Genomic DNA, 25,908 nt, shown 5'->3' on the forward strand with positions numbered 1-25,908 from the left:
ATTTTTTCCCGTAAAATCATATAAATTCCTAAACATAAGATTTAAAATCCTAAAACATAAATTGGAAAACCTAATTTTAATTTCTTAAAATCTATAAATTCTGCGCTTGGTAATGAAGTACGTCACAGGCCTTATATTTTTATATTCTCATCATTCACGTGTTGGCCTCCTCAACTTTCAAACCCACCGTGCGCTACTGGTTTTAGACCACGAAGCTACAGCTCGAGACAAGAAAAGTTGCAGGCAAGAGAAGGAAAGAATATAATCATTAGAGGTAGAAATATATGAGAAAGATAAGAAAATGTGTAACAAATATACCGAAAAAAGAGAGAATGAAATAATGCGAAAAAGGAAGAAAGAAAAGAACAAAGAAGTGTAAAAAGAAATGAAGAAAGAGAAAAAGTTAGACAGAGTCTAAAACAAACGTAAGAGAGAGAAGTAAAGCAGGAAGAGAACACCAGGAAATAATATAAGAAACATAACGAAGAAATATAGAATGTAATAATGCGTAAAAGAAAGAAAGGAAGGAAGAATTTGAAAAGAGAAATGAAGAGGAAAGAATAAAGATAGAGATTACGGAGAAGAGAAGGGCATAAAGGAAAAATTAAACATTGAAAGAAAATGATAAGTAAATAAATGCATAAAGGAACAGGGAAGAAAAGAAAAACGCAAGATTAGGCCTAAATAAAGAAGAGGGGAAGAAAGTGAACACACTAAATATGAAGAAGTACGGAAAAGGATGTACACTTTGGTTAACGTTCTATTAATTAATGTTGAGTCATTTAGAACTCTACGTACATGTCATGTCACACGCCTCGCTATAAATTGGTATACACGTGCAACAGTCAGGCAACCAAATTGAAGTACGACATCAATTTTAAACATGTAATCGATTTCGAGTCCTCCATTTCATGAACTGTGAGCAATACAGGAATGGTGTACACCGGTCGCAAGTGAGCTCCGCGACAGAAAGTCATTTTCGCAGTAATGGAAAACGAAGCCAAGAACAGCGCGAGATAGCAATCACCCGACATCATTCTACATTGCAAGTAACTGCCGATGCTCAGGGGCTTTCCTGTAAAACACAGATACTACTCTTCCAGATAACGCTTCCATTTTGGCTATGAAAATGAAGCTCTGGTTTCAAAATATTTATTTTATGTCAACGGCCGGCTGTTAGTAGTGCTAAGGCTAAAGAATAACCACAGTCTAGTATATACGGTCACGAAGCTTGAGTTTTGAGGGTACTTGGAACAATAGACTGTGCAGGTACTATTTCGCATTGTCTGTAATGAGGTGATAGTAGTGATCCTAGTGGTTAGCAACTATCTATGGATGCATATTTACTATGTGTTGAGCTTCGTGACTGTATATACTAGACTGTGGAATAACTGTGATTGTGTTTGAATCCTCCCCACACCTTCTGAGTATTGTGCCTACTTTTACAACACTGTTAAATAGTTATTTAACATTTTGTCTCTTCAGAATAGACTTGTTTCATGTGAACAGATATGGCAAATGCATGTTATGTTTTTCTAGTGTGAGCGAGCGTGCATGTTGGTGGCGTGTGTGATCAAGTGTAACTGTCACGATTTATTTGATTCTTGTTTCATTTAACGACACCTTTCCACTTCGGAGGGAGCGCGACGTAGCGTCGCGGTTAAAGTGTTGCACTGCAAGCCGGAAGGTTACGGGTTCGATCACTGACAGGATCATGAATTTTCTTTATTGCTCTCATCCTTCCGGGCGCACAAAGGCCTTGGGGCTTACACAGTCTTTAACAGGAGAATTTTCTTGGGGACAAAGGCGGCAAGCATGTAGGACTGACATCAATACTGCTGCTAATGCCGACTGCCTATAAAGCATGGGGAATTTAACCTTCCGCTATTCTGTAGGCCTATATTATCAATAATAGGGGTAGTACTTTTACATATTTTTCAACTATAGGGGAAATTTTGAGTGACAGAGATGTATCTGCTTAGAAGTAATGCATATTATACGGTGGGTGCATTCAATTATTCCCTCCGCAACGCACTGCCTGTTCTGTAAGGCCGATACAACTTTCTTCTTTCAGCATGTTTTATTCAGTGACGAATGCCTGTTCTTTCTAAATGGGTATGCTTAACATACAAAATACACAATTGGTCCAAAGAACACCCAAGATGGATACGTGAATCCAATAACCTTAGTGCTCAAAAAGTAATGGCGTGAAATACTAGGCGATTTGAGTGTGAAACCAAATATTTCATGGAAATGTGAACCAGTACACATTTGGCGCATTGTTGCATGTCATTGTGATGGTTTTTCTACACGATTTAGCACTGAATAAAGAAATAAAATATGGTCTCAGCTAGATGGAGCCAAAACACATTATGCTGTAATAGTTCGTAAGTGCAATGATTTGGAAGAGGTGGACCTCGGTCATGGCCTCCACGGACCTCTGGTTTTTATATGAGGATATAAAATAGCATATTTTTCAGACAGAGCTTACATCTATCGGTAAATTAAAATAAATCATCATCCATGTTATCCAAGATATTTCACAAGCAACACTTTTAAGAATGACAGTGGCAAGTCAAGATCCAATGAGACACTGTCTTCAAGTACAAGGTGGTCCATATTGTATCTACCAGTTTCAATTGGCTATTCTGGCGGACTGAATGTACGCATGCGTGGTACGAATACATGCAGACAGTGATGTCATATGGAAGGAAATTTCCCACATTCTGAGGAAAAATTGATGCTTTGAGGGGAAAAAGGAAAAACCATTATCAAAAATGGAATTTTTAGCATTTCTGGGTACTTTTACAGTTTCATTTAGAATTATTTTATTTGCCGTTTTCCTTTAACATTTCCAAACTAAATCCTAGAATTAATATTAATACTGAATATTGTGCGACTTTTCCGAATATTTGTTAGAGGGAGTTGGTACGAGGAAGAAGAAACAGCAGTGAGAGAGTAAGGGAGAAGGAAACTCTTCTCGTGTCGTAGTTTGAGTCATAGCAATGTCTGGTTTTTCATTGGTCTTACATTCTGTTATACCACAGTCTAGTATATACAGACACGAAGCATGAGTTTATGAGAGTACTAGAAACAATAGACTGTGCAGGTACTATTTCGCATTGTTTGTAATGAGGCGATAGTAGCGATCCTAGTGGTTAGCAACTATCTATGGATGCATATTTACTACGTATTGAGCTTCGTGACTGTATATACTAGACTGTGGTTATACTGTGACTTGAGTTGAATATTCGGCGAATTACCGAAATCGTATTTACAGAATGTTACATCATTTTTCACATTGCGATTACATGGCACAGTAATTAGAGGCAGACAGTCCAGTGGCCTTCATTTTATCTATAGGTATGAAATTAAGTGAAGATTTAAATGACGTCGCAATTATGTCTGACAGTGAAGAAGTAGATATCAGAATTAAAGAGAAATTTTACTCGTTAAAGGGAAATCTGAAGCTACTGCGAGGGAAATTATCGCAATTAGTCTATCATGGAACGTTTGCCGGTACAGTCACTGATCGCGAAGGTGGAAGCATTTATCCTGACAGGCTCTGTTACAGACGCCCAGCGGACACTGCGACGCAGTAATGAAGATCGCCATACTCCTGTGCCAGAGCGAAGTGGGTCCGACAATGGAGAGCCACAGGTAACGTTATGAACAAGAAGTCACAAGGTCGGAGAAGAAGTGTTCGAACTCCAGAGAATGCGGAGCGTGTTCATGCAGCGCTGGAATATACTCCCTGTCGCTCAGTACTGCGTCATTCAAGAACCTTAAGGGTTGTCCTTGTCAGAGTCCCTTAACTCATGAACAGTCTGAAGTTTGTAGGGATGGAACTTCAAATACTTCATCAATCTGCCCACTGAGCCTCGCGATATGTTCAAGTTTCTTCAATGACGCTGTGCTGAGCGGCAGGGACTCTGTTCCAGGGCTGCACGAACAAGCTCCGCATTCTAATACTTCTTCTCCGAACTGGTGACTTCTGGTTCGTAACGTTACCTGTGGCTCTCCATTGTCGGACCACCTCGCTCTGGCACGGGAGCATGGCGATCTTCATTATTGCGTCGTAGTGTCCGCTGAGCCTCTGTAACAAGCTATCAGGAAAAATGCTTCCACCGCTGTGATCCGGTGACTGTACCGACCAACGTTCCATGATAGATTAATTGCAAGACTTTCAGCTGCTTCTTCATGTATTCGTACCAGAATAGGAAACTGAAATTGGTAGATAGAATATGGGTTACTCTGTATATGGAATACATTTTGAACATTGGCGGTAGTGCACTGTGCAGTTGCACTGAGAACAGCAACTTTACATACAGACCTAGTCATGTTCACCTGACATTAACGCAATGTAAATTGTTGTGCCGTGCGGTATTTCATGTTAGATGTGATTAACAGAAGATCTGTTCCAAGGAAAATAATGTGTTATGCCTAAATTTGTCATAAGAAAATAATACTGTGCTTTCCAATTTGAAAAATGAATTTTGTGTCATACGCTATTATAGTAACCTGTATTTATACAAACCACATACTGAATATCATATCTGAGAATGGAAACTCAGAAGAAATATGCATTTTAATGATTCCATGAATAATCAAGCGTATAATCTGCGATTAAATGAAGGAGACTTCAGTGGACTGTTGACAAAATCATGGAATAAAGACAAGAAGTACTATGATTACGATATAATACTTCAAAATATCTAAACAGAACTACTATGGGTAGACGATGATGTAATACTTATTTTTCAGTACAGAGAAACATCCATACTCCGTAAATATTAAGACAGCAGTAATAATAACAATAACTTAATTATGGCACACCGCTAAATTAAAAGTATAGGCCTATAGTGAAGTCATTTTTTTAATTCCATATTTATGAATCAAGAAAATATTTTACACATTCTTTGGCAACGATACATAAAGGGTATAATATTATATACAAAAGTGACAGAACTAATCCAAACTTTGCATAATAATACTTGATGCGAACAACAGAATCGAAATACAATATATTATTCTATATTATCTACATTTATTCGGAAGTTACAATGATTTAAATGTTATAGTGAAAAACGTTCTGCACGTTTGAAAACGAAGTTTCAGAACATTTTAAGTTACAAAATATGAAAACAGTTGTTTTCCATCTCTTGAATGAAGTGAGCTTTAAATATAATTATTCTTTTAATATATAAGATCCTAACATTTGCATTAGTTGCCCTTTTCAATTACAGAAACGAGCCAGATACGAAATAATGATTCAATGTAATGAAGTATCAATGAAATTATATGATAATATGATAATACTTTTTTCACCTGAGGTTATTTCATCTCGCCGTCTTTATTCTTGAATATTGAGGTGTCGGCGGAATTCACGTTGTTATTTGCTTCGTGAAACATTAGGTGTACAAATTGCATACATTTGGTCTCCTGGAAAGATATTCTTTGCAGTAATAACCCTTGTACTTTCTGCACCCGTGGTATATCTATAAATTATGACATCACAAATATCACCTGAACTCGCTGGGATTTCAACTCAGATCTCCAGCGTGCATAGCCGACGCTGTAACTCTTCGGTTAATTGTACTACTACGCCATACGGTATCTACTGGGAATCAAGCTCCTATTTCGTCAACGAGAGGCAGCCATGATTTGACTGAGTTTCAGTTGGGCACTGTTGCATGCAAATTGGATCAATTCGGAATATTTACGCACGCCTCGTACATCTTAGAGCTGCGGGCTAACGATGTTACATCTCATCATTATATGTCATTGTTATGGGATTGTGGCTTGATCAATAACTTAAACTGCATTAAAATGGGACAGCCTTCCAATCACACGCGCAATTGTGGTGAGTTATGGCGCACAAATTGCTCGTTCAGAATCTAAACCATAGGCTTACACCACGCTTCATCCGCCTTCAGTAGTGAGGAATGAGTTATAGCACCTCCTCGGAATCGAACTAATTAACTACCAGTTCAGAACTTGTCATACAACTGATGAGACTAATAGAGATAGGCCTATTATAATTAATTTAAACAGGAAAATAAAGCATTAAAATCACAATAGTCTATTTGTATTGTTTGTATTCAATGGCTGTAATTCGTGTTAACACAACAGAGATTACTAATACAAGAAAAATTTCGGAACGGCAACGGGAAACTTTCAATTTATAACACAAACACTTTTATTGTGATATAAATAACTATGTAAATTGTGCGAAGTTACACAAAAAATTTCAGAGACATTCTGCTGAAAAAAAGAAGAATTAAAAAACAATGTCGAAGAAAATACCATAAGTCGCCCAGTTTTCGAGACAGTAAGGTGCAAAAATTCTGATGTGATAGTGTAGGCTCTAAGCACAGGAAGAAAATAAATGTATGCATACAGGCGAACTGGACTAAGAACTTAACAACCAGTGCTATAAACCCACTGCGTTTTGTTTAATTAGCTATAACCGTGGATCTTAACTTGAGCACCAGAATGATTGGATTTACGTTTAGACTATAGTTCCTTCAGTGTGACACGATTTATAGTCGTATCAGCTTACTTAATACCCTAAGAGTAAAACCTAACCATTCCCCCCCCATTACTACATAAATACTAGTAGAGTATGGTGACTTTCTAGTTTTAAGGTTGAATTTTCTTTTGCCAACTTGTTTAGAATTTCGGTACTGAGAAATACTACAACTGGTAGTGTTTTTCTAACTGTTATGTTGGCAGCAGTGACTGTAGTTGTCAGTAGTGCAAATTCTGAAAATTCAAATTGTTCTAGATTTCTGAGCCGATTACTGGAAGATAGTGAAATTTGAACATACTAATAACTAATTAATATCAGTGTTAATATTAATACATAATAGTTATTATATGACTTGCGTTGCGTTATAGTTACAATTCGAGATTATAGTCAGATAAGAGTAAATATAACTTGGGTGATTGATAGAAATGCCATTTCACATTTTAATTAATTTCTTTCGTGTTTAGATTTTTATTACAATAATGTCAAAGAGAGAAATGGCATGGCAGTGACTCCAAGAGAAAGCGTCTGCCATTCAGAGTACATTTCAGGAATCTATAGTGCATATGTATATTAACTGAAGAAAGAAGATAATAAAGAAGGAATTATGCACACGGAGACAGCAATTATAACTAGAATAGCAAAGTTATTAGGAGTAAGTATTCTTAAGCATACACTTCAAAGTGGTATTCGGTTTTCGGAGTTTGTACTAATCACTTCACGTGATCAAACAAAATACATTTTTAGGTTAGGTCTCATGAATAGTAAACTGTTTAGTCAAAGCAATGAATGTTAATGTTATCATACAAAATACATTTTAATGTTAGATTATATTAATCTACTAATTACCAACGTAATGTGCGAGAAGTCCAGGAGGAAAATATAGACCTACTCTTTCACAAATTATTGCACCATTTAGAAAACACCTCCCAATATAAAGATGAGATGTGGTAAATAAGTAAATAAGCAATACATCGTTATTGTCAATATTATACTTTGTAACTGATACATTGATTTCTGTAGAAAAAATTAAATTAACGACGCTCGCAACTGCAGAGGTTATATCAGCGTCGCAGGTGTGCCGGAATTTTGTCCCGTAGGAGTTCTTTTACATGCCAGTAAATCTACTGACATGATCCTGTCGCAATTAAACACACTTAAATACCATCGGCCTGGGCCAGGATCGAACGCGCAACCTCGAGCATAGAAGGTCAGCGTTATACCAACTAAGCTACCGAGGCCGACGATTTCTCTAGATCATCTTCACTTTTATTTATTAAAACATGGTCATCCGCAAATAACATCGTCTTAATACTAAAATTAGGAGTGATTTTAATACCATTAGGTGATCTATTGTTCCATTCTCTAAGAATGTCGTCAATACAAATTAAAAACATACTTGGTGAAAAACTACAGCCTTGTCTTACACCTTGATTAATTGGAATATCTTTGCTATATTTGCCGTGTCCAATATTAATCCTAATTGTCGTGTCTCTGTAGATAATTTTCAATACGTTTATGAAATGATTAAGGTAGCCTTTTCTATACATTATCTGCCAGAGTTTATTCTTATTAACACGAACAAAAGCTTTTTCATAGTCAACAAAGGCCAAGTGAGTTTCTAAATTGTTCTCTCTCCGTTTGTCAATTATCTGTTTTACTGAAAAAATGGCATCTGTACATGAGTCGCTAATCCTAAAACCATTCTGTTCTTCCATTACCAAAACTTTTAAAATAGTCCCCTTTTTTAAATGGACATTTTTCGGCTTTAGACTACGAATTTGGTATTACACACCTCTTCCAACATATATTCATTAAACTTAGCAGTCTATTATTTAGTGCCTGTCTACCACATTTCAAGAGCTCTGCATTTACTCCATCTTCACCTGTTGCTTTTCTATTTTAATTATTTTTAATTCCTCTATTACAATTGGATCTATCTCTCCATATACAATTTCTTCTTCGTCACTTTCCTCTTCATTATTTTCTTTCCTGTACAAAAGCTACTTGTAGTGGTTTATCCAATCATCTTCTCTTATTATCTGTATATTGGCTACACCGCTTTCTTGGCTGTTTAAGTGTTTCAGTAATTTAAAGGCCACAATTTGTCTTCCATGTACATCATGTTCTACAGTGCTAATTAGTTTATCCCAAGATTCTTGGTGGATTCTTCTTACTAAATCTTTGGCTTTGTTCCGCATATTTTTTATAAATTTGTCTTGCTTCATCTGTTTGTAGCTGTAACATATTTCTGTATGCTTTCTTTTTCTCAATAATTGCATTGTTAATATCTCCGTTCCATATTTTTAATCCCTTCTTTTTCGATATTTTTTTTAATAGCTGTCCTTATATTTTCCCATTCGTCATATACAGGGACATCATTTTATTTTTACTTCAATTTTTATTGTACCTGAGTTTTGGAATGTACTTCACTCCCACCCCTTCTACTAGTAAACTTCCAACCGTTCACGACACAAGAGCCGAGGGCGCGTAAGCAGTACTGAGTTACTGAGTATAGTACGTTTCAGAAATATGTTCGCGTTTTCCAGTGACGAAAGAGCTTTCAATATTGAATCATATTTTCGTATGGGTACTGTCGTCCGTTTCCCTATGTCGCATCCCGGTTTCCCCCACCTGCTTCTGTTCGCCCCTTTGTAAAGTCTAGTAGCTGGGCTATCTTAGCTCTTTTCTGAAAACATTAATTTCTGTTAGGAATTGGGCGTCTACGTAATATTATTCAAGTGTTTAAAATAACTTAAATAAAAAGGCCTCCTTAAGTAATTAACTGTCACGTGATTCCCCCCCCCTTTCTACGACCCTGCGACAAAACCACTTGAACGGACAGTAGATAGCATTTCTGAGTAATTTTATCTTTTCGGATCGGGCAGAAGTGAAGATTGAATTTACAGTACGTAAGGTCTCTTTTATAGAGTAAGTACAGAAACATGAGTTACGAAGTAGGAACCTGGTATAGGGAAGACCAGGTAACTTGATACCCTAAGGGTGAAACCTAACCATTTTTCCCCCATTACCACAAATGCTAGTGGATTATGGTGATTTTCTAGTTTGAAGGTTGAATTTTCTTTTGCCAACTTCGTTTCGAATTTCGATACTGACAAATACTATAAATGGTAGTGATTTTGTAACCGGTATGTTGGCAGCTGAGGCAAATATCGACAATATTTGCCGGTACTGGAGTTCCATGAAATTAAAATTGTACTAGATTTCTCAGCCGGTTACTGGAAGATAGTGAAATTCGAACTTATTAATAATTAATTAATATTAGTATTAATATTAATACATAATAGTTATGTTATGTGTTGCGTTGTGGTTATAATTCAAGAATAGTCAGATAAGTACGAATGAATATAATATACTTGGGCGTGATAATGCACGTGGGTAATGGATAGAAATATTATTTCAAATTTTAATGAATTTCTTTCGTGTTTAGATTTTTATTACTATGTCAAAAAAAATGAAATAGTGTTGCAGTGACTCCTCCAAGGAAGAAAATGTGTGGCATTCAGAGTACGCTTCAGAAATCTGTAGTTCACGTGTATAATGAGTTGAAGAAAGAAGATAATGAAGAAGGAATTATGCTAACGGAGACAGCAATTACAACCAGAATAGGACAATTATTAGGAGTAAGTATTCTTAAGCATACATTTCAAAGTGGTATTCAGTTTTAGGAGTTTGCACTAATAATTTCATGATTGTGGTCAAACAAAACAAATTTTTAGGTTAGGCCTAATGTTTAATCAAGTCAGTGATTTTCATATTGCCAAACTAAATACATTTAAGATACTGTAATACTGCAGTAGGTGATAGCTTAAATACATTTACAAATTAGACGAACAAGTAATCAAAAGCACGAAAGTAAATTTCCAGTTTTCTCTTTTGGTATTAAATTAACCGTTCAGATCACAATTTACATGCCACATCGGCCGAAGAAAATACAAGTCATATTGTAATTATTAACTTGATATTGCAGCAAATATTACATGAATGTTGGCCTGTTATGGTGCTTAAAAATAATTCAGTTTTATATAATAACTATATAACATACTCTATAAAGCATAGGAACGTTGACTCTGGCTGAATAATTTATTCATGACTGGTCTAAGTAATATTAAATATGGTGTTTCTTCAGAAAAGCTACCCCACCCAAAGTACTTGTTAAGATATAACACTCGAGAGGACGAGGACACACTACTGGGAAACTAACCATTTCTCTTCGTCCTGGACCTCTCGCATGTTATATTGGTAATTAGTAACAAGTTTGAGGGAGGGACTACAACAATGCATTAGAATATACAGGTAAGTGTCAAAGGATTTTTGTGCTGAAAGTATTTGTGGCTGTGCACTAAAACCACGTGTTCATCACTATGTAAATATCACAGAAATCAGTTAAACAAAATAAAATTATGCCTTGTTTGGTGTAGCTTTTCTGGAGAATTACCTAAATATTAGCCTACTTAAACCTATCGTAGACCTAACCTAACATGTTGATCATTTTCTATTCATATAGCTGTAAATGTTGGTATTATGCATGAATTTTATGATATAACAATTTTTAGAAGTATTATGTTATTGTTTGTTATTACAGCTTGGCTTAACTACAGCCACGAAAGTGATAAATTCACACAAGGGGACCCCACTCGTGACACCAGGAAAACATAGACTACGTAAACATCCAGTGACTGATGCTGATGATTTTACGAAAGATGCAATTGCGAGATTTATTTATAAGTTACATAAAGGTAGGGAAGTTACAGGAATTATTGTGTTGATTGATTACCCCCTTTGATTTGATTACCTGGTTGGGTTTTTCCGAGGTTTCCCCCACCGAAAAGGCAAATGCCGGGTAATATTTTGGCGAATCCTCGGACCTCATTTCATCTCACTACATCTCGCCAAAATGTAAAAAAAAAAAAAATTGTACAACATTGTAAAAATTTTAGAAAATTACTAAATTGTAAAACTATAAAACTTTGTAAAAATTGTAATTGTAATATTGTAAAATGTTGACATGTTCCACATCTTAAAGCTTCATTGCTCATGTAAGATCTATGGAATAAAATAAATGAATGAATGAATGAATGAATGAATGTAATTCTGATATTAGTCATAGGCCTATGTATAAAAATATGGCATAATTTTCATTTACTGTTACAGGGGAAGTACTAACAGCAGCAAAAGTTCTGGAACATATGAATGATGATTATGAAACATATTTATTTAGAGTATCCTTATCATCGGTGAAAAAAATTTTGAAAGAGATGAAATTTCTATGGAGCAAAGGGGATCCTTATACACATGTATGAGAAAGTGATGTTATTCGTTTTTAAGAGAATATATAAGAAATGTGGAGCGTGAGAACCCTAAACCCGTAGTATTCTTGGATGAGACTTGGATTTTTATGAATGGTAAATTTCAATGTATTGTGAGACATTGAGTGATTGAATTTTTTACTAACAAATAGATTAACACTTATGTGGAATATGAAATTGCAATTAATATAGGCTACTAGTAATGAATTTAGGTGGGAACAACATGTTTTGCAATTAATAGTTTCATATTATAACTAGAGGTTAGTTATAAAATTCTTGAACGGTTTTCCTGTCTTTAAAATTTTTGTGTCTCTTAGAGTGTCAATGTGAATTGCTTTTCTCTCTCTGTTTTTTTAAGTATGATCACCCACTTATTCATGAAATAAACCAGGTGAAGTTTCCAGTGACATGAATGGTGTTATTCATAGACCAACAAATGAGGGTGGAAGATTAGATGCCGGAACGAAAGGTGGATTTATACTCGGTAAGTTATATTGATTTATATTTTACATAAATTTGGCAAGAGTAATTTTTTAAATCAGGGTACAAAAATATAAAAATTGGTGACTAAATAAAAACGTGGGAAAGCCTTTCACCAAAGAGGATCTCATGTCATGTCATGTTATGTTATGTTATGTTTTATTTTCTTTATTTAAATGCTGTGAATTCATGTGACGTAATTATATGCCCAGGTATAATTTTTATTGCAGGTGCTGATTTAATTTTTTCATGCAATTGAAAGAAAAGTCAGGACTACCATAGTGCTATGAATAGCCCTGTAGTTGAGAAGTGGGTGCAAACACAGTTGTTGACCTGAGAACATTAGGGCAATGCGTTATTGTCATGGATAGTGCTGCATATCATAGCAGACTTGTGAAAAATCAGCCAACAACAAAATGGAGGAAAGAACAGCTACTGGTGATTGCAACTGAATATAATAGATTTGTTGTACTAAATGATAAGAGTTGTACTAAATGATAAGAGTTGATGGTGTGAAATCACCTTTTGATATTACATTGCAATATTAATTTCCATACTTTACAGTCATTATTATTATTATTATTATTATTATTATTATTATTATTATTATTATTATTATTATTATCTTTACTACTACTACTACTACTACTACTTATAGATGCTACTTTTTTCTTTCAGGTGAAATTGAATCTACATAAGAATCCTAAAACAACAGAGCCTTGCCAATTACTGTTCTGAAGCGGCCTTGTCTTATGTGTTGTGTCTATATACAATTAATTCTTTCAGTTTTTTTTCCCCTTTAATGTAATGAAGTTGTTGGTTGATTGATACCAAGTGTTCAGCAGTTGATGTCATTTGTTATCTTGCACTCCAATATTTAACCAGATGATTGAAAGCTGTGTAAAGTTAACCAGTCAAGACAATGATCCATATCTTCATTGAGATTTCAGAAATAGCATGGGGAGATTCTGAAATATCAGTTCTTTGTAAATATTTGAGACAATCATGGCCTGTGATAATATGAGTACTGCCACTGTAGATTTTCATAGAAGTTCAGTTATTAAATTAGGTGTATTATTTTTACTATGTATTGTACTATATTTTTGTTTCGCTTAATTGATGAATTATATATGCTGTAAATTGAATAGTAGACTGTAGGTCTATAGCTTAACTGATGAATTGTATGTGCTGTAAATTAAATAGTAGGCTGTATACCACAAGTGATGAATTGTTTATGCTTGTAATGTGAAGTAATTTGCATGATATTTATTATCAGTTTCTGTATATTTCAACTGATTGAATTGTTTATACTTTTAAATTGAATTAACTTGCTTGCTATGTATTATATTTTATAGCTTAACTGATGAATAATTGTTTAGGTTTGTCAATTTAATAATCTGAGTGCCATGTACTTCATATTTTTAGTGGAGCCACCAATGTAGCTTAGTCGGTAGACTCGTTGGCCTGCAAATTCAGAGCTGCATTCGAGGGTAGTTTGGGTCCCCCATTTGGTCTGATTAGTTGGTTGCTTCTGAGGATTTTCCTCCATCGTGGAGCAGACACCGGATGGCCTATTGCAATTTTTTCATTTGCTTTAGAATCATTCCGATTTTTGTTACCACATTGTCATGTTCTGATTTTGTTATTCTTTTAACAGTGTGGTAAGATGCAGGTATAGATAACCTTACAGTAATTTTGCTACCTTTCAGCTACCTCATTACCTCCCACTCCATATAGTTCATGGATCCACGGAAGTACCAGTCGTCGATGTAATTCAACCATTTTGCTTAAAATATTAAAACACTGTAAAATATTGAGATTTCATGCTGTTACGTCCATTACTGCAGCAAGAACATCTGATTTTGAATCTGATAGTATGACAGCCTTCTCAGATTTATGAAGTCGATACTGGAGATTTTGTAAGCTTAAAAGTGTATCTAAATTTTCACTATCAAAATTAGTCAGTGTTTGAAGTTAGTTAGTTAGTTAGTTAGTTAGTGGCGTTTAAAAAGGGCGCGTCAGCTACTATGGCTATTTGCGCCCTTATCTAAAATCTTTCACTAAACACAAACACAATACAATAACCAGAATGTTTAAAAAGCTAAAAAGCGTTGTCACGGTTAAAATGGGGCAAACAAGTGTTTGAATATAATTCCCTGTAAAAGGGAATATACTGGTATTGTACTACAACACCACTACATCTATGGCTTGGTAAACAGGATCCATCTATAAAAAATACTGTATGTAGTCACTCACTGACCAGATCATTTATCGTTTCTAATGATTTTTAAAATGTCTGGAGAAGTATCACATTTCTTAACATCATCTGTTAAAGTTAACTTATATACTATTCATTTTGAAATAACTTGGGATTGTGTTTTATTAGTAAAGTTTCCCTTAATTGAGCAAGTTTGAGTTCTCCAAGTAGAGTCAAAAAGTCTGTTGGAATTTTGGCTCAGTTTATTAATATTTGTGGACTGTGATTTTTTGTTCTAGACAACCATATTATCTGCAAATGATGAGATTATCATAAGATCTATTTCTTTAGTTAGACCATCGACATTAATATTGGAAAATGTATTCCTGAAAACAACAATGTGGGAAGCCCAGATGAATCTGTCTCTATTTACATATTTGTGACAATGAATCAAATAATCAAGTCACTGACCCAGTGTAACACTTTATCATGGACACCCTAAGTTTGCAATTTCTTAAGTGATTTATATCTACAGAGCCATATGATCCTTGAAAATAAATTAAAATTGTTAAGTTGTTTTGTTTTCTGTTTAAAATATCTTTAATATCTTGACTAAAATTTAAAATCTGTCCATTTGTTGAATGCAATTCTCTAAAGTCAAAATGAAAGTTAGTTACTAGATTCCAGGAACCAATTCAGTCTATGAAATCATCTCTTCCATAATTTTGGCTATCATACTAGTAAGTGGTATCTGTCGATAACTCGAAAAGATATTAGTTGAATAATTGCTTTTCAAAATTGATGTTATGATAGATTTTCTCCAGACAGATATTGTATTTTAGATGAGATTACAAGATAAAAGTAGTGAGTTTGCTTGTTTGCCAACATGTTTAAGAAAATCAGCATGTGTATTGTTTGGACTTGGAGATGTTTTGGGTCTTATGTTATTAAATTAATAGTAATATTCAGTTCTTGATTAAATATTGTTATATAAAGTAGATAGTAGATTTAATATTTCTTTCAGTTTTTCCTTAATAGTCTGACGTACACAGATAAAACTAACAACCACACCACCAACTAATCTAATAGAAATTAAAATATAATTAAATGTAGAAAAAGTAATTAAAATTATAAATACACGTAATAAACCATAACCCCCTAATTTCAACAATATACTATTTTATTCCCTTTTACAGCTTGTAGATAATTATTAATTATAGTTATTACTTATTAGCATAATATTTATTGAACTTATTGGCTATTTCACTTCGTTTGAAAGATGTTATTGTGTACAAAAAGCATTTTTTGATGATCGTTTCATGCTGTATGTTGTGTATAAATCTATGATTTCTGGCCATCTGTTCTGTGTAATCCATCTTTTGTATAGAATTAATAAAATATTCTTTTGGTAGTAATTATTTTATTAATTGAGTATTTAATTTTCACCAGCTCACATTTCTTGAATCATTTGCTTTTTCTTATTTAAATTTAGGACACAAGAGCCAAAAAGAGACTTCACAGTTATGTATCATACATTTTTTCAATGACAGACGTGGAGTTGCAGAAATAATAAGTGTAAGTGTAGCATTATTAAGCAATTTACAAACAAATGAAATCTTTAAAAAGGTATCTAGAAGTGAAATTACTTATGGCTTTTAAGGACCAAAATTATTTTTGTAAGTTGATTTATTATTATTTCAGTTTTAGCCTAGTTGTATTATCCATTTCCTTACTAATTTCAAAAGATAATCAGAAGTTCATTCGAATTCCAACCAAAAGTCAATTGGTTATTAATTTATCTACCTTTAGAAAGTACAGTATATGTACGCTGGAATCTTTGAAGTGAAGTGACAATAATTTAATTGGTCTTGGAACAGATTTGATTCTTGAATATTATATACTATACTTTGTTGTATATTTACGTCTAGTAACCTATTAATGCTAATACTAATAATAATGTAAAGGAATAAAAGAATAGAACATAGCAATACATTTCTCATTATTATTGAAACTATTTAGAATAACCTTCCAACATTAAGGTAAAGTACGGTGAGTAAAGAAGTCATTCAGTACATAGGATCGTGATTTTACTACATGTGGTGATATCTGGTAACAGTTGGCAACACTGACAAGGCGGAAATATTTGCTGTTTGGGAACTGAACTTACGTGATCCTCACTATAATTGGAATCACGTACAATAGTCTATAATGCAATAATATGCACATTAGAACTGAAGCCTGTATAGAAATGAACGGCCACCATTTTCAAAAATTTGTTTAAATATCCATATTATGATTATTTTTCAATTTAACTTCATACTCTATAGTGTACGCTAATGTGCTGTAACAGTACAATATACACTGCATAATTAATACTTCCGAATGGATAGCTCAATTCGTGTGTAAAACACTAAGTGTTAATACAGTACTGTATTTTGATTAAACAAAAACCTAATGAAAATTATCAAACTCAAAATTGCGATATTTCCTAGTTTACATAAATGGATGAACCACTTTTATTCCCTCCTATACCTAGTAAAGTGATTTGTATTTTACGCCAGTATCATCGAACTCCGTCGTGGAAAGGGTAGCAAACGGTGGTTCCTGTTTCAATCGTTAATAGAAAGGTATAGCCAGGTTAATATTAAAAATGTTAGTAAAAATAAAATGATGTCCCTGTATATTTTGGCTTACTGGCATGTTATTATTATATGCGGATAGTCTATTCTGATAGAGAATTCTTATACTTTTTTCTTGCAATAGATATACTTTAAAAACTTCTTCATTTAATTTTATTGATTATTTTGTTCTTCTCAATTTAGTCAAGAGGTCTACTTTTGCTATAACCAAGTAATGATCTGAGGATATGTCACTTCCTCTAAAGACTCTAACATCTTTTACTTGAGGTGATAATTTCTTGTTCACGATAATGTAATCAAGTGTTCTTTTTCAAAACTCTTACATTCCAGGGTATAATTTCAAAAGTCTCCATATCCAAATAAAAATCTTTAACAACTGCCGAAATTTTGAGTTTAGATTTTCAACACTATACGATGTTAGATATATGTATCTCAAGCTACCAACCAACATAAGATCGATCACTGCCAACAATTAGAAAAGCAGTTATCAGTTTTTCACGTTTTCTGAGAAATTGTTTTTACTGAATGTAGAAAGTTTTGGAAATGGACTCTTCATATGCAAGACCTATCATAAGCCTAAACAACCAAACCAAACCTAATCTATCACTGATTCTAGACCTTATGAAAACTCGTTTTCTATAGGGTAAACATTGGTAACTTCGTGATAATTTCAGAAAATTAATTTAAAATGGAAATATGTAAATATACCTTATTCCGATTTTTTCATCTAAAAGACGATAATTTGCTGTACAAATCAGGGGACAGAAAAGATTGGACACGTTCTTGAACAAGTGCCAAAAACCACTTTTACAACTTAAGCTAACAGATTGGTTATTTCGTGATAACCTTGGTAATTTCGTGATATTACATTGATAATTTCGTGAGAGGTAGAAGAATTGGGGAAAAATTCATTGAAGTCAAATTAAATTCTCATTTATTGTTACAAGACTTCAAACATAGTAATTCTGTCTAATATTCATAGCAAGAAAACATAGAAATGCATATCAAAACATAATAAGAATGAAATCAAAGTAAAAATTGAAATTGAAAAGAGATCTTCTTTACCCTGAAAGGGTGAACGCTTTTATTACGGGTTAACTCCAAAAGTATGAGTCACTCTTTAGCAGCGTGCACAAGGGAGTCATCTTCTAACCTCGTTCCGCGAAGGGATCCTTCAGTTTACCAAAGAGATGGTAATCGCACAGTGCCAGATCAGAACTGTAAGGCGGGTGTTTCAGTGTTGTCTATCCGAATTTTCTGATCTGGTCTGTGGTCTTGTGAGTGACATATGGTCGTGCGTTGTCGTGTAATAGCAGAACATCCTGCTTCTCCCGATGTCGTCGAACACGACTCAGTCGAGCTTGAAGTTTCTTGAGAGTTGCCACATACGCGTTAGATTTAATGGTGGTTCCGTGTGGCATGATGTCCACAAGCAAGAGTCCTTCTGAATCGAAAAACACAGTAGCCATAACTTTTCCTGACTAAGGTGCACTTTTGAATTTCTATTTCTTTGGTGAATTTGCATGATGCCACTTCATTGTCTGCCTCTGTCTCCGGTCCAAAATGGTGGAGCCATGTTTCATCTTCTGTCACAATATTTACAAGTGAATCATTTAGCACTTATCATTGGCATTTAGCATGATAACAAATCGAACAGAAGCTATACTGCGTCCCCATTTTCTTGTTTGTTATCACATCTTATCTTCAGATTTCTAAAATTCGTATTGTAATACAATTTTTAAAATAGTATAAAATGTAACGTTTAATGCTCAACACAATTTCGCCTCAAACATCTAAGATTTCTATCAGTAAAGCTAAGCCTATATGGCGACTACAGCTGTATCTAAAATTCCAAAAACATTTCCTAAAATTTCATTAAGACATAATAAATCACTGTACCAAATAGCATATGCTTACCTTTAGTAATAAGCCTGTAATTTAATTACAAACATCCATAAAATTTGTACGCGTGAGAAGTCGACACTAACTTGCTCTCTCCATACATAAAAGCTCATTGAAGCAGCTACAATAGTCACACAAAGCGTAGCTGTATGTTTCTGGAAACCGGACAACATATGCAATCCCTTGGCGGAAATTTGAATCTCGTAACACCAATGGTTAGTTCACGAAAGAGCAAAGAAAAAGTGTCACGAAATAACCACTGCCACGAAATTACCAATGTTTACCCTATATTTAGGCCTACATATTTTTAAATTAGTTAAAACTGGTTTTCACATATTTCGGGTTTTGACGGAAACATATAATTTATAAAGCTATTATTTACCAATTTTAAACAGGATAAGGATAATAAAAGCCGAAGTGTGGATTTGTGTTATTTATGTATGAGTTTGATACTGTGGCAATGCTATGTAGAGGAATTCTGAGATAGGCTGTATTATTGTCCAGTTAACAAATTTAATTTAGTACATTATTTAATAATAATTAAATTCAGGAAACTGCCCAAAATAAACTGTTTTTTCATCTTACAACCAACTGACAATAACAACAATCCAGACTGCCAAGCAATGATAGAAAAAAAGATGTGAGAACAAATGAAGAAGATGTATAAACAATATAGGCCTATTCTGTATAATACATGTTACTGTTCGTTAACAGAAAACCACAAATTTAAATCACATAAAAAGTGTGCACTCAATGTTGGGTCTCTGACTCTTGTCAGTCCAATTGAGGTATGTGGTTAAAAAAGGGAATAATATTGAGCCAGGATCTGGTGAAGTTCCTAGGGAGCTCAGTCGATAGAGCGTTGACGCGCTCAGGAAAGGTTCCGGGTTCGATTCCCGACCCCGAAACAATTTTTCCCCCTGAAATTATTCAATTTATTGTATATTCTTTCAAATTTAAGTATCAAAATATAGGAGTCACATTTTAAGTTTCGAAGTGAGAATTGAGTGAAACCTAAAATGCAATTACTGGTTTTAAACTTCCTCCATAATATCTAAATTGACGTGTTTTGTTTAATTTAAATTTAACTGAATTAAATATAGTTATTCAGATTGGGAAGTTTTGAAGCGAAAGCTACTCTATACCACATTGATGCATAGACTGGTACAAGGGAGGAGATAAATGACACAAAGGAAGAAAAAAGAAGGGAAAATAACCCCGTTCCTGTCACAAGGCTTCAAGCAAAATCTGTTGGTCATTCCTGGCCTCTACAATTCTATCAAAAGCCCCGCTAAGTGAAATATTACTCCTACTCGAAACAACACGGGACGAAAAGACAAAAGACGAGCGCAGGCTACATTGAATCCGAGGCAAGGAAAATAAATCCTCACTTTTCTGCCAGAGAATCGAATTAGAATTTTATAGATTTGTGGTAGAAAATTCTGTCACTTCAGCCACAGCTGAAGACGTACTGCCAGATTGAAATAATTAGTTTGAAATTCTTCAAGTTTTCAGGTTGATCACTATGTTGCAAGAGGGCTCAAAACAGTGAATCAGACTTGTTTGGCAGCCTGCAGTTCTGGGCTCCTTCACTGACCGCAGACAAGCATGGCTCCGGCCATATATTAATTTAAATCAAGACGGAACATATGCCCCCTGCAGTGTTCTTGCACAACAACCTCGACTGGTCATACTACTAACCCCAATCTTGAGCACATGTTAACATGAAAATTCTATCAATTACCTAACATCGAGACGGTGTGCGGTATACAATCAAGGAGATAACTACTTACTTCAATAGCCCGAAGATGAGTTCCTGCTGTGGACTAACGCAAGCAATCCGGGCTTGAGTCTCGGTAAAGCTTGTGATCTTTCAATTGAATAAGTTTATTATGTTTCAGTCAATGACTTATCATTTACTATTTAAGGAGTGAGTCCTTTATGTTACATATGTAATAGAAGATGCATTTTAAATTATAATTGAATTACATGCTCATCCACACCATTTGATGAAACTATCTATTTAATCTAACATATATACAGAATTTCAACCATCAAATACTTCGATGTGTACCTAGTAATGCCGCACTTCAATTATTGTGACGTTTTGTTAAGTGACCTAAGTTCTGAACTGTCAGTCAAGTTACAGCGAGTTCAGAATAGGCCTATGTGCATCAGATACGTATGCAACATCCGACGATATGATCACACATCACCGTCCTTCGCAAGTCTTTCATGGCTCCGACTTAAAGAACGCAGAACTTTACACTCTTTGTCTTTACTCTTTCGAATTCTGCACACTTCAACACCAAATTACCTTTCGTCTCGCTTCTATTATCTATACTCTAACCACGACGTAAATACCAGATCACTTATCTGTATCCACTCGTGACAATGGAATTCCCTGTCACAAAGTATTAGGGGCTGCAAGATAATAAACACTTTTAAAAACAGCTTAAAAGACAACCTTCTTAGCATTTCACTCCAATCATACTGACAAACTATCACTGTCTACATTGTTACTCTTTCCTTTAGACAAGCATCCTGATAATGCTGTATTTTCAAAATTATCTCATAATAATCTCTTTCTATTATCTAATATTATTTGAAATATATTAACATTCTATGTATTTTAGCTTAATTCTGCTACATAATTTGTGATACGAGGTGAAGGCTTCAAAAATTACTCTCGTACCAAAAAAAGAGGACCTTTGCTGTTCAACACAAAATTACTCTCGTACCAAAACAAGAGGACCTTTGCTGTTCAACACCACTTTTCGATATCATTTCAAGGAAAATATGTGTAGACAGTCAATGTAGACTACTCGTATTTTTATGCTATCGACCATTTGATTTCGGAATTTCTTACAGAGAAGTCACAAATATACTGTTCGGCATGTGTGTAAATTAATACATTGTGAGATATAAGCAAAAACACAGAAAGGAGAGGTAGTAGTGGAGATTGGTATCTGCATGGTCCAAAGTCTGTCACGAAGAAAATAATGTTGCTGTAACTGTGAACATTAAAAAAACAAATTAAAGAAAGTACATTCAAATGAATATGAAATGTGCATGGTACCATCACATACGCTATCAATACCAACATATTCATCTTTATTATCTTCAGCCGCATAAAGCGCGGACTTACGACGACCGCGGACTCAAGCACAAATTTCGGCGATGGCGAATTATTATTTTTTTGTACGAGGCGCGTCCATAAAGTAACTTTTCCACTCGTCCTACAGCTAGCAAACTGTATATTGCGCATGGTGATTGTGTGTACGTGATAGAGTAATATCCTGGCATGGCGCATGCGCTAGCGAAACTTCCCAACTGCTCTCAGTAGCTTCGTTGCATTGGTTGAAGAGGGTCGCCCCTATTCCAGCTCCCGCAGCGTGTGAAGTGCGATCAGTGATAAAGTTTTTGAATGCACAGGGCATAGCGCCAATTGAAATTTATCGTCAGCTGTGCCAGGTCTATGGGCCTAACGTCATGAGCAAGCAGATGGTGCGTTGCTCCACAAGGTCGTCTGTGATGATGGTAGCTTCCCACTGCACTCCTCGTCATGCACATTTTGGCGTCCTGCTGAAAATTGTCTACAGCAGCAACGCACCATCTGCTTGCTCATGACGTTAGGCCGATAGACCTGGCACAGCTGACGATAAATTTCAATCGGCGCTATGTGCATTCAAAAACTTATCACTGATCGCACTTCACATCCGGCGGGAGCTGGAATAGGAGCGTCCATCTTCAACCAATGCAAATAAGCTACTGAGAACACTCGGGAAGTTCCGCTAGCGCATGCGCCATGCCAGGACATTACTCTATGCGCCATGCCAGGACATTACTCTATCACGTACACGCAGTCGCTTCGCGCAACATATGGTTTGCTAGCTGTGGGACGAGTGGGAAAGTTACTTTATGGACGCACCTCGTAGTATGTTTATTTTACGGTACTTTATCAACAGCGATCGTTATCTAGCGTCTGAGTGAAATGAAGGCGATAATGTCAGCGAAATGAGTCCAGGACCCTACGCCAAAAGTTACCCAGCATTTGCTCTTAATGGGTTGAGGGAAAACTCCGGAAAAAACCTCAACCAGGTAAACTGTCCCAACCAGGATTTCAATCTGGGCCCGCTAGTTTCATGGTCAGCCGGAGTTGTATTTGTGGTGAACAAAGCTAAGGTTTAATGGTTTTCATCACGGTGCTCCCGATTTTCCCTTGTCATTCCACCAACACTTTCCACAATTCCTCTTTCATTATTATCTTCGTGTACAAAACAGAGCACCACTTGTGTTTATATGGTGCCGAATTGATCGTTCGTCATCGTAAGTGTATTTCACGGTTTTTCCTAAAATTGGTAGATGCATTACAGGCACAGGAACCACCACGAATGCTTCCCTTATTTTTTTACTGGAGGTATGGCATACGAATTTGGTGACTAGAGAGGAATCGTCATTAGATCCATAGAGGAGGATATTAGCTGTTGTAGACCGATAATGTTACAAAAACGTTAAATGAATGTTTTTATATCGTTTAACCAGACAGATCTAGTAACGTAAGGGAATTATAAACAGCGAGTCAAAGCTTAGTTTGCGGCATTCTTACCGAGCCATGAGATTGTTTCTTGACGGCCAGAGTTTCCCCGGTTAGATGTTTCCTCTAAGCCTGTCGCGAGACACAATGTGTGATGCTTTCCTTGTTCGTTGTTTGCACTAAGCTGGCGACACTATTCTGTTGGCACATTGCGCTGACAATGTCCGTTAGTGAGTTTATTGAACTCTACTGAGAAGGACGTGTTTTAAACTATAGTTATATACGCAGTACAACGCTGTTTCCTCGATGAAACGTGTCTACTGAAGTGTTGTGTTTGCGTTTCGGACAACGTTTCATGTTATCTGGAACTAAACCTATTTGTTGCCAATTATTTATTAATAATAATTTAATACACTGCTTGATTCTGTAGTCTTTAAGAAAAATCGCCTAATCTTGGTAAACAAAATACATAACCCTTTGCCATCATTTCTCATATGGAGCCTTGGTATCTCAGTTGACAAGGCATTGACTTACGACGATCGCCAACCGAGTTCAAATCTCGGCGATGAAGGTGGAGTTATATTAATTTCTGATGGACAAAGCCACGGTTGGGGTTCTCCAGTGTTTCGTTATGGTAAATATTCTTCACAGTTCGTCCAAAGATTGGTAGATGGTAGTGCTTGTGAATTCTAGTCGACTCATATATTTGCATAAGGGATAAGGTTCTTGCCTGTTGAGGACATGGGAACTACGCAGTTAAGACCTGTGAGGAATAGCAGACCACCATCAGAAATATGGCATACTGATCTGTTGGCTGGAAAGCAATGCGTAGTGCGGCAAATGGTGAAACTGGCTTAGACGGCCATAACAATCGGCATCTAACTCATTCCATCAAGGGTACATAAAAAGGCTGTTCAGGCTGAAGTTCTTGGAACTGCTATATGTCCTACCCTGCAAGTTCCTCTTTACTTGTTATCATCTCTGCTATAGACTTACAGTATAGTCCGACAATCTCCCGCGATAGGCCTGCCACTTATTCGTGAATTGCCATAATGCAAATAGCGAACCTACCGTCTGCGGGCATGACTGAGAACCACAGTATTGCGGAGAAATTTCGAAGGAAGTAATTACTTTTCAACATTATAATAGCCTATAGGCTAGGGTTAAAAGTCAGCGAACCACAGATCGTAGTGAAATATTAATTTCTGCACGATCGTGTTTTTTGCTGTATTTACAGCAATAGGTCTTGAAAGTTATAATTCCCACACAGAAACTTGTTGCTGGAGAAACCATTTTTCATAACACATAACTATATTGAAATAGAGGTTGCAGGTTCGATCCCGGCCCAAGTCGATGGCATTTAAGTGTGTTTAAAAGCGACAGGCTCATTTCAGTACATTTACTGGGATGTAAAAGAACTCCTGCGGGACAAAATTCCAGCATACCGGCGACGCTGATATAGCCTCTGTAGTTGCGAGCGTCGTTAAATAAACCACAATGTAAAAAATTGTTAGACCCATTACAGTGCACTTATTGTTACTTCGTTACCATTACAGTGCAGTTTTGTAAAAGCATTGGAATAATAGCCTATTGCTCTTAACTATTTCATAATATCAATGCAAAATATATTGTATTTGCAATTTTAAAAATATGATCGTGCAAAACATGTTGAACAATACACATTTGTAAAATGCATTACCAAATCTCGGAAACTGAAAAACTCGCTCTCCTCGTTTTTCAAACTTTTCCTCCATTTTGTAAAAAGCTCTTCCCAACCTTGTATCGTAACATACTATTCCATCCTTACCACAGATATTAGATGTGTATCCCTTCTTTTATATTTGTGTTATTTGAAGAGATGATACTACACTCTGATTAAGTCGTCCGACTATACGAGAATGTTTAATGTTCACTGATACTCCTTAAAAAAATAAGAATATAATTGTGTAAATAGACCAATTATTATTATTATTATTATTATTATTATTATTATTATTATTATTATTATTATTATTATTATTACAATTGGTGTTTGGAAAACCAGGAGGTTCATTGTCGCCCTCACATAAGTCAGCCATCGCTCCCTATCCTGAGCAAGATTAATCCAGTCCCTACCATCATATCCCACCTCCCTCAAATCCATTTTAATATTATCCTCCCATCTACGTCTCGACCTCTACAAAGGTATTTTCCCTCAGGTCTCCTAACTAACACTCTATATGCATTTCTGGATTCGCCCATACATGTTACATGCTCGATTTAATATTCCTAATTATATCAAGTGAAGAATACAA

General features: G+C 35.4%; 2 long non-coding RNA genes across 2 annotated transcripts; both read left to right on the forward strand.

Moving 5' to 3' along the window:
- The first annotated feature begins 9,587 nt into the window (after nt 1–9,587).
- Nucleotides 9,588–11,949, forward strand: LOC138697123 (uncharacterized). The gene is made up of 3 exons (XR_011331527.1): nt 9,588–10,173; nt 11,136–11,289; nt 11,705–11,949. It is a non-coding gene; the product is annotated as an uncharacterized lncRNA (long non-coding RNA).
- Nucleotides 11,950–12,080: 131 nt separating this feature from the next.
- Nucleotides 12,081–15,959, forward strand: LOC138696225 (uncharacterized). The gene is made up of 2 exons (XR_011331290.1): nt 12,081–12,777; nt 13,018–15,959. It is a non-coding gene; the product is annotated as an uncharacterized lncRNA (long non-coding RNA).
- The last annotated feature ends 9,949 nt before the right edge of the window (nt 15,960–25,908 follow it).

The sequence above is a fragment of the Periplaneta americana genome, chromosome 3 (genome assembly GCF_040183065.1).
Source record: "Periplaneta americana isolate PAMFEO1 chromosome 3, P.americana_PAMFEO1_priV1, whole genome shotgun sequence".
Taxonomy (NCBI): Eukaryota; Metazoa; Arthropoda; class Insecta; order Blattodea; family Blattidae; genus Periplaneta; species Periplaneta americana.